Below are 6,834 nucleotides of genomic sequence, written 5' to 3' on the forward strand. Positions count from 1 at the left end.
CCAGAATCCTCTGGGCGGCCCTGGCCCCAGCCCCCTAATCATTTTTATTGCCCTCTGCTGAACTCTCTCCAGTTTGTCCACATCCCTTCTCATGTGGGTCCCAACCCCAAAAGTACTCACATTTCACCCCAATGGCTCCAAAATGTACATAGGGTGCTGCCATGGTCAAGTCACTCTTGAGCCTGCTGGTGGAGAACAAGGTGAAAATTAGCCAGGATGTTACTCAGTCAATTCCCTCTGCTCCCAGCAGGTGGTATCGGAAAGCTCCAAGATGGCTCACTTCCCTTTCTCTCATCAGCTTTAGGCCCCAGGGTTACAAATGCACAAACCAGTTGGGATTCTCCCCTGGGCTCAGGGTGTGGGGCTGCTCTGAGGGGATGGATTTGCACACTTGGGATATTAGTGCGAAGATACAATTTCAATTTCTCATAAAGAAATCTGAGGGAAAAGTTTTCAACTAGCAATAATCACACCTCAGATTAACTTCATTGGTTATGATACTGCCACTTTTTTTGGGTAAAAATCTTATTTAGTGAAAGGAAAGCTGCAGTGACAGCCTGGTTACTGGGGTGCAAAACATTTTTCCCCTGGGAGAAATAAGAAATTAGAATTAGAAATTTACATCATTTGTTCCAATGTTGGCACAGGTTTAATTTTGCTTCTGTGTAGGTTTGTTTCAGGTTGTGACTGTTTTGGTTTATTGGGTTGTTTTGTTTTTTTAAATTGGAATGGAGCTTTTAATTGACATTTGCTGGATTTGAATGGCTGACCTACAACACCAGTTTTGACATTGTTCTGCATATTTTATACAGATTTGGCCAGTATTCAAGGATTCGATTCCTTTATAGGAGATTTTAGTGGTCAGGCTTATTTATTTTATGTTATTTTATCATCCTGCTGTAGCACACCTTTTCTATAAAATGTTGAAATTATTAATTTATGGTATTTGTTAGTTTTTATTTTTAAAAACAAAGTTTTTCTTAGTGTTTGGGTTTTAAATTAAGCATTGTTTTTGGTTTCAATTTTTTATTTTGGCTTTGGTTATTGATGGGATCTTTAAGAACTTTGGATTTAATACTAAAATTTGGACAGCTTTAGATTATTTAAAGTAAACCCCGTTTACTATTTTATTTTAATAAAGGTTGTATTGCTCTAACCCTTGGCCTTTAAGTGGGAAGGAGCAGAGGCATGGGCGGCATGGCCCCCGTGAAAGGTGGGGCCAGGTGATGGGGGGCACAACCCCCCCAATTTTTTTTGTCTAGCCCACCTCAGTCCCCCACCAAATGAGAAGAGTCTGATGTCACCCCTGCTGGTCACTGGGTGTCACTGCTGCTCCATGGGAAACATGCTCTGTGCATTACCCAGATTGGCGGGAAACACACTCTCTGCATTACCGTGACTGGTCAGTGGCGGGTCACTGCTCCTAGAAGGCAGACACACGCTGTGCATTACGCCACCTGGCCACTGGGTGTCACTGCTGTATCAAGGGAAACACCTTCTGTGCATTTCCCTGAATGACCACGAGGTGTCACTGCTGCGCCAAGGAAAACACCTTCTGTGCATTACTCTGACTGCCCACTGGGTGTCACTGCTGCACCCAGGGAGACATAAGAACGGCCAGGCTGGTTCAGACGCAAAGTCCATCTCACCCAGTATCCTTCTGTCTTCTGACAGCGGCCAGTGCCAGGTGCCCCAGAGGGAATGAACAGAGCAGGGAATCATCAAGTGATCCATCCCCTGTCGCCCATTCCCAGCTTCTGGCAAACAGAGGCTACAGGCACCATCCCTGCCCACCCTGGCTAATAGCCACTGATGGACCTGTCCTCTGTTCATTTATCTAGTTCTTTTTTGAACCCTGTTATAGTCTTGGCCTTCACAACATCCTCTGGCGAGGAGTTCCACGGGTTAACTATGCAACTGCCCTGACTTTACCCCCCCCCACCCCGGGTTGTATATGGAAAGGAGGATGAGGATGAGGAGAGCCATGATGTGTCTGTCACTGGCTGGTGCCTCAGTTTCCTCTAGGCAGCAGTGCTGCAGGCTCCTTTGATCAGTTCCCATGCAACTGTGTCGGGGGAAGGGGGAGTAGAGGCTCATGCCTCCCAGCCCCACACCCCTCCTCCAGCAGCTGGGGAATCCAGGCCAAATGTAACCCTGGTAGCTGGGCCGGGATTAGCCTGGGCCGGGGTAGGGCTGGGGAGGAATTGCGGGGGAGACAGATGCACCCGCTGTGAGGGGAGATCCTCCCATTCCCTGCCAGCCCCCCTCACTTCTTGCAGCACGGCGCCCCCTAGCACTTCTTACTCTGTCGTGGGGGTGTCTGCTGCCTGCTTCTCCCTTAGCATCATCTCTCCCCCAAGGCACTGGTGTTACCCATCCTGTGCAAACAGGCAGCCCCTGGTGTGCCCCGTGGCGCTGCCCTGCAATTGGGGGGACAGCTGGTGGATGGAATATGGGGGTGGGCAAGGCTGGGGACAAGGACTCCTGGGTTCTCCCCCCAAATCTGGGAGGGGAGGGGGGTTAGTGCGTAGAGTGAGGGAGGGGCAAGGCTGGGATCCAGGGCTCCTGCTTTTTCTGGTTTTCTCCACCTCCTGACGCTGCCTCGGTCCTTTCAGTGCGTTTCCTGTTCCAAATTCGTTTGCTGACTTCTGCAACCCACCCCAGAGGTGGCTGCATCTCAGTGTTGGGTGAGGCACCCTTGGCTGCATCACCTCCTAACTGTTTCTCTCTCTCCCTGTAGGTGACCCTGCAGCACTTGGCAAACATCCGCAAGATCGTGGGGGGCGCTTTGAGCATTGAGGAGGCAGGGGCCAGGAGCCCAGCCGCCCCCCTCCCGAATGGGACCCAGCACCCCTCCCTACTTTTTACAGGGATTAAAGAGGGGCAAAGGGGGGCAAATCAGAGGAGGGGGGTGGCCAGGGTCTGAGCAGGGGGTGGAAATTGACTGGTCGGGGGGGTCAAGCAGCTGGAGGCAGCGTTAGGAGAGGGGCTGAAGGGCAAAGTCAGGGAGGGGGGAAGGAGCCGGAGTTCAGCCCAGGGGGAGGCGCTGCCAGAGGGTTAAACCCCGGCACAGGCAGGGGCAGAGGGGTAACAGTTACCCCGGGGGGCTGAGACTCCAGTGTTTGCAAAAACAGGGTGGGGGGAGCGGAGGGGCTTTTCTATTTCCCCTCCCACAGGCAGCACCTCTCAGCATGGGCTTCCCAGGGCTGGGCTCTTAAAGGCACAGGCATCCCACTGCCTAGACACTGCAGCTCCTCTCTGATGTGACCTACTGAGGCGCTGCAGTAGGAGACTCAATTCAGTGAAACCGGGCATTCCCTATATGCCCCCCAGCCAGGGGGCTGTGCATCCCCTTCCCCAAATTTCCCCAACACCCGCCACCCCCCCAGTGGTCAGGTAGTTACATGCAGCGCTGCCAATGTTGTCACTGGCTGCAAATCTGAATTGAAATTGAAACGTTAACACACAGTTTAAAAGCAGATACAAGGTATGAAAAATACTTGTACCTGAGAAAGTAAAATAGGTTTGAAAAGTCTGGACAAAGCCGTGTTTCCTCACTCAGCTGTTATGTTTGCTGACAATGTTGGTGCATTGGCTTCGGCAATGTTGGCCAACCTCAGAATTTCAAATGATGATTTGGAAGCAAGTTGTGGATGAGCTCTCCCCTGACAGCTAGTGATGACCAGGGTTGGGGGAGGCTTTGGGACCAGACTGTATTTACATGAACTCACCTGCTCTGCCGAGGTGTCCAGCAGACAGAGCTGGGCCACCTCTGCTCTAGGTGCCCAGAGGAGGAGGGAAGGTGTGTGGGGCTCCAGACTGGGACTCTTCCTCCCTCCTGCCAAGCCCTGACTCTCAATCCCAGCCCTGACCCTCCTTTCTTCAAGCTCCATGTGGGCCAGAGGAAAAGTTTGGAAGGAAACCCAAGGGCCAAACTTGTGGGCATCAGGTGAAGCAGCAAGAATCCCAACCATCAGGGTACCAAGCTCTAGAGCCCCAACCCATTGTGGCCACTGCAGCCAAAGACCTGGCTCTAGGAGATGTGAGTCACCCAGCAGGAGGGGGGAGACTGGCTCTTGCACAGCTGGAGGCAGGGAAGTTGAGCCCTGTAAGCTCCAGGGCTTCACCACAAGGTCCCACTGAGAGTTGAACTCAGATTGCAGGATTTAGAGTCCTGAGTGCTGCCCATTACACCATGGGACCAGCTCATGCTGCCTTCTCTGCACATCGGTGACCCTCACGGGGCTGGCTTGTGTAAGGGGGCTCTTGGCCCTTTACTAAAACTTAGCGTGGGGGGGGGCGGGGTTTGGTTGGCTAGTTCCCAGTCCCGGGGGAAGGGCCAATGGGAAATCAGGACCCTGAGACTGACAGTCCCCAGGGGCAATGGGGAGAGGCCAAAGCTCCAAGTTAGCCGCACTGACAGGCCAGGCAGTGTAATGAGGGAGTCACCAGGCCAGGGGGTCCCATCCTCCCTGGGAGCTGGAACTGCCTGGGCCAGAGTGGGGCAGAGCTAAGGAGAGAGCAGGAGCCCGAGAAGAGCCGGGGAGCAGAGCTGCGCAGGTGTAGTGCCAGTAACTGCTCCCTGTAGGACTTTGCTACCTGTAGCAGTTACTGACACCTGAGGTTGTTCTTATTTGCTAACTTGTCATAACTGGCTAAAACTTGATAGTGGTTTCTCTAGCAAATATCAGTCCCTGGCCCTGTGGTCTAGACATCCTCATTCACATCAGGCTTCAAGTTGAGAATCATTTCCCATTCCCACTCTGTGGGAGGGGAGACTTTTAAACGCGCTCTCTGTGCGACCACACATGGCTAAGCAAAGAGAACAAACCCCCAATCCTCCCTGTGCTTTGGGAGCCAGGTTTGCGGTGTGAATTCTGTAGTTCAGATGACTTCACGCCTGGGCGTTGTGATTCTTTACCAGTTTCTCTGGCGTTGGAGGAGTTTTGGGTTCACAGCTGTGATGGACGAGTGGTTAAGGTGTTGGAGTTTAAATCCAATAAGGCCCACCTACACAGATTCAAATCCTGCTCACAGCGAAGTATTTTTTTTAGCCAGTCTCTCACCTGGGCAATACCTCTGTACAACCCCCTGAGACACTCTCAATTCTCTCCCCATCCCAAGTAAATCCTGTTCTGCTCCTTTCATCGAGATCCCTGGGACACCACCTCACACTGTATCCCTGAGGTGTCAGGCAAACTCTCAGCGCCTGAAGCCTCTGCCACTCACCTAGTACCCCATGCCCCATAGGTTAGCCATGTTGATGTGCTCTCCTTCACGTAAATCCGCTCAGTGCGACTCCTGGCCTGTCCCTGAAGAAAGGTGTATCCCCTCTGCAGCTGCTGTGAGCTCGGGTCAGAGGACTAGGAAGCTACCGCCCTCCCTCCACTGGTTCTGCTATGGAGAAACAAGTCCTCTAAGCCGAGCTCCCAAACCGAAGACTGACCCCACCCTCTCCACTCAGCTCCTTTTCTTTGTCTAGCTCCTGGGCAGAGGTGTCACCTCCCCTCCCCCAGGCCTAGCTCATGTTACAGTCTGAATACCTGTGTCTCACCTAAAATCCTCCCTGGTTTTCCCATCCCCCACATAGACAGCCCCTACTCCACCACATCAATATACGATCACGGCCAGGCGCTGGGGGCGCAGGCAGCAGCCCAGCGGAAAATGCTCAGCTCTGCGCTCTCGGGGCGGCCACCTACCTCGCCGGCGGCCACAGGTCTTTCTCAAGTCTCCCCATTACAGTCACAGGTCAAATGCTGAGCAAAGGAAAAAAGACAGGAAGCCAATCCCATGCCTGTCCCTTTTTCTGTCTTCCTCCACCCCTGGACCAAGTCCCTCCCCGTTTGTCTGGGCCATTGTCCTCATGGCCCTGGCCAGCCTATTTCCCTTTGCCGCTCTGAAACGTGCCCCCACGTGCAGGCCCCGGGGGAGGCTTTGGCTAGGGCGAGCGTGTCCTTGCGAGGTAATTGTCTCTCTGGAGGTGAAAGTCATCAGTGCGGGGTGCGAAGGGAAGTGGCCGTCGAAGGAGAATGCAAGGCATGTGGTGGGCAGGCCAGGGATTTCTTTGTCCCCCCTTCAAAAGGGGTCACCCGCACCGCCGGGGAATCGAACCCTTGTCTCCCACGTGACAGGAAGGGATACTCACCACTATACTAACAAGGAAAGGGTCACGGTGAGTGGCCCTAGCTCCCACACACCAGCTATGGTCAGCGTACACCTACACCGTCGCATGGGCCCCAGCAGGCAACAACACCCCTGGCCCTCTTCTGCTTCCCAAAGGCTTTGGCCGCAGCAACAGCCCTGGGAAAAGCCCTGGCCCTCCTCACCTGCCCTTGCCCAGCAGGACGCCTTTCCAGGCCTACACAGCTCCTCACACAACACCCGCCTGGGACCTTGCCCTCCCCTACCAGCTCAGCAGCACCTTTTTTCCTCTCAAAACCTCCTCTTGCCACCCTCCCCCTTCCACACTTCACACTCACCTCATCACAAACTCACCCACGGCCCCTTTGGCTTCCCAAGTGCCTCTGGCGGGACGCAGCTTCCCTGGCACGCAGATCCTTCCCTTCAACGCGCACTGGACGGACATTCCAAACACAGCCCTTTCCAGGAGGGAATGCGCTGCTTTTGGACCCTGGCGCCCAGCAAGAAGTCCTGGGACTCTTTTTCTGACCGATGGACCCCACTGACTTGCCTTTACCAAGCAGAAACTAAGGACCGGCTGATGGCTCTCTTTGCAAACGGACGCCATCAGACTGAGCCACGAGGCGTGCTGCAGGATAGCCCCTCCCCACCAAAAATTAATGCCATGACCCGGATTCAAACCAAGGTTGCTGC

At 53.7% G+C, this 6,834-nt stretch overlaps 1 pseudogene; it reads right to left on the bottom strand.

Moving 5' to 3' along the window:
• Positions 1-403: 403 nt before the first annotated feature.
• On the bottom strand, positions 404-518 carry LOC123360850 (annotated as a pseudogene).
• Positions 519-6,834: the final 6,316 nt, after the last annotated feature.

Source organism: Mauremys mutica, unplaced genomic scaffold (genome assembly GCF_020497125.1).
Source record: "Mauremys mutica isolate MM-2020 ecotype Southern unplaced genomic scaffold, ASM2049712v1 Super-Scaffold_100320, whole genome shotgun sequence".
NCBI classification, from domain to species: Eukaryota; Metazoa; Chordata; order Testudines; family Geoemydidae; genus Mauremys; species Mauremys mutica.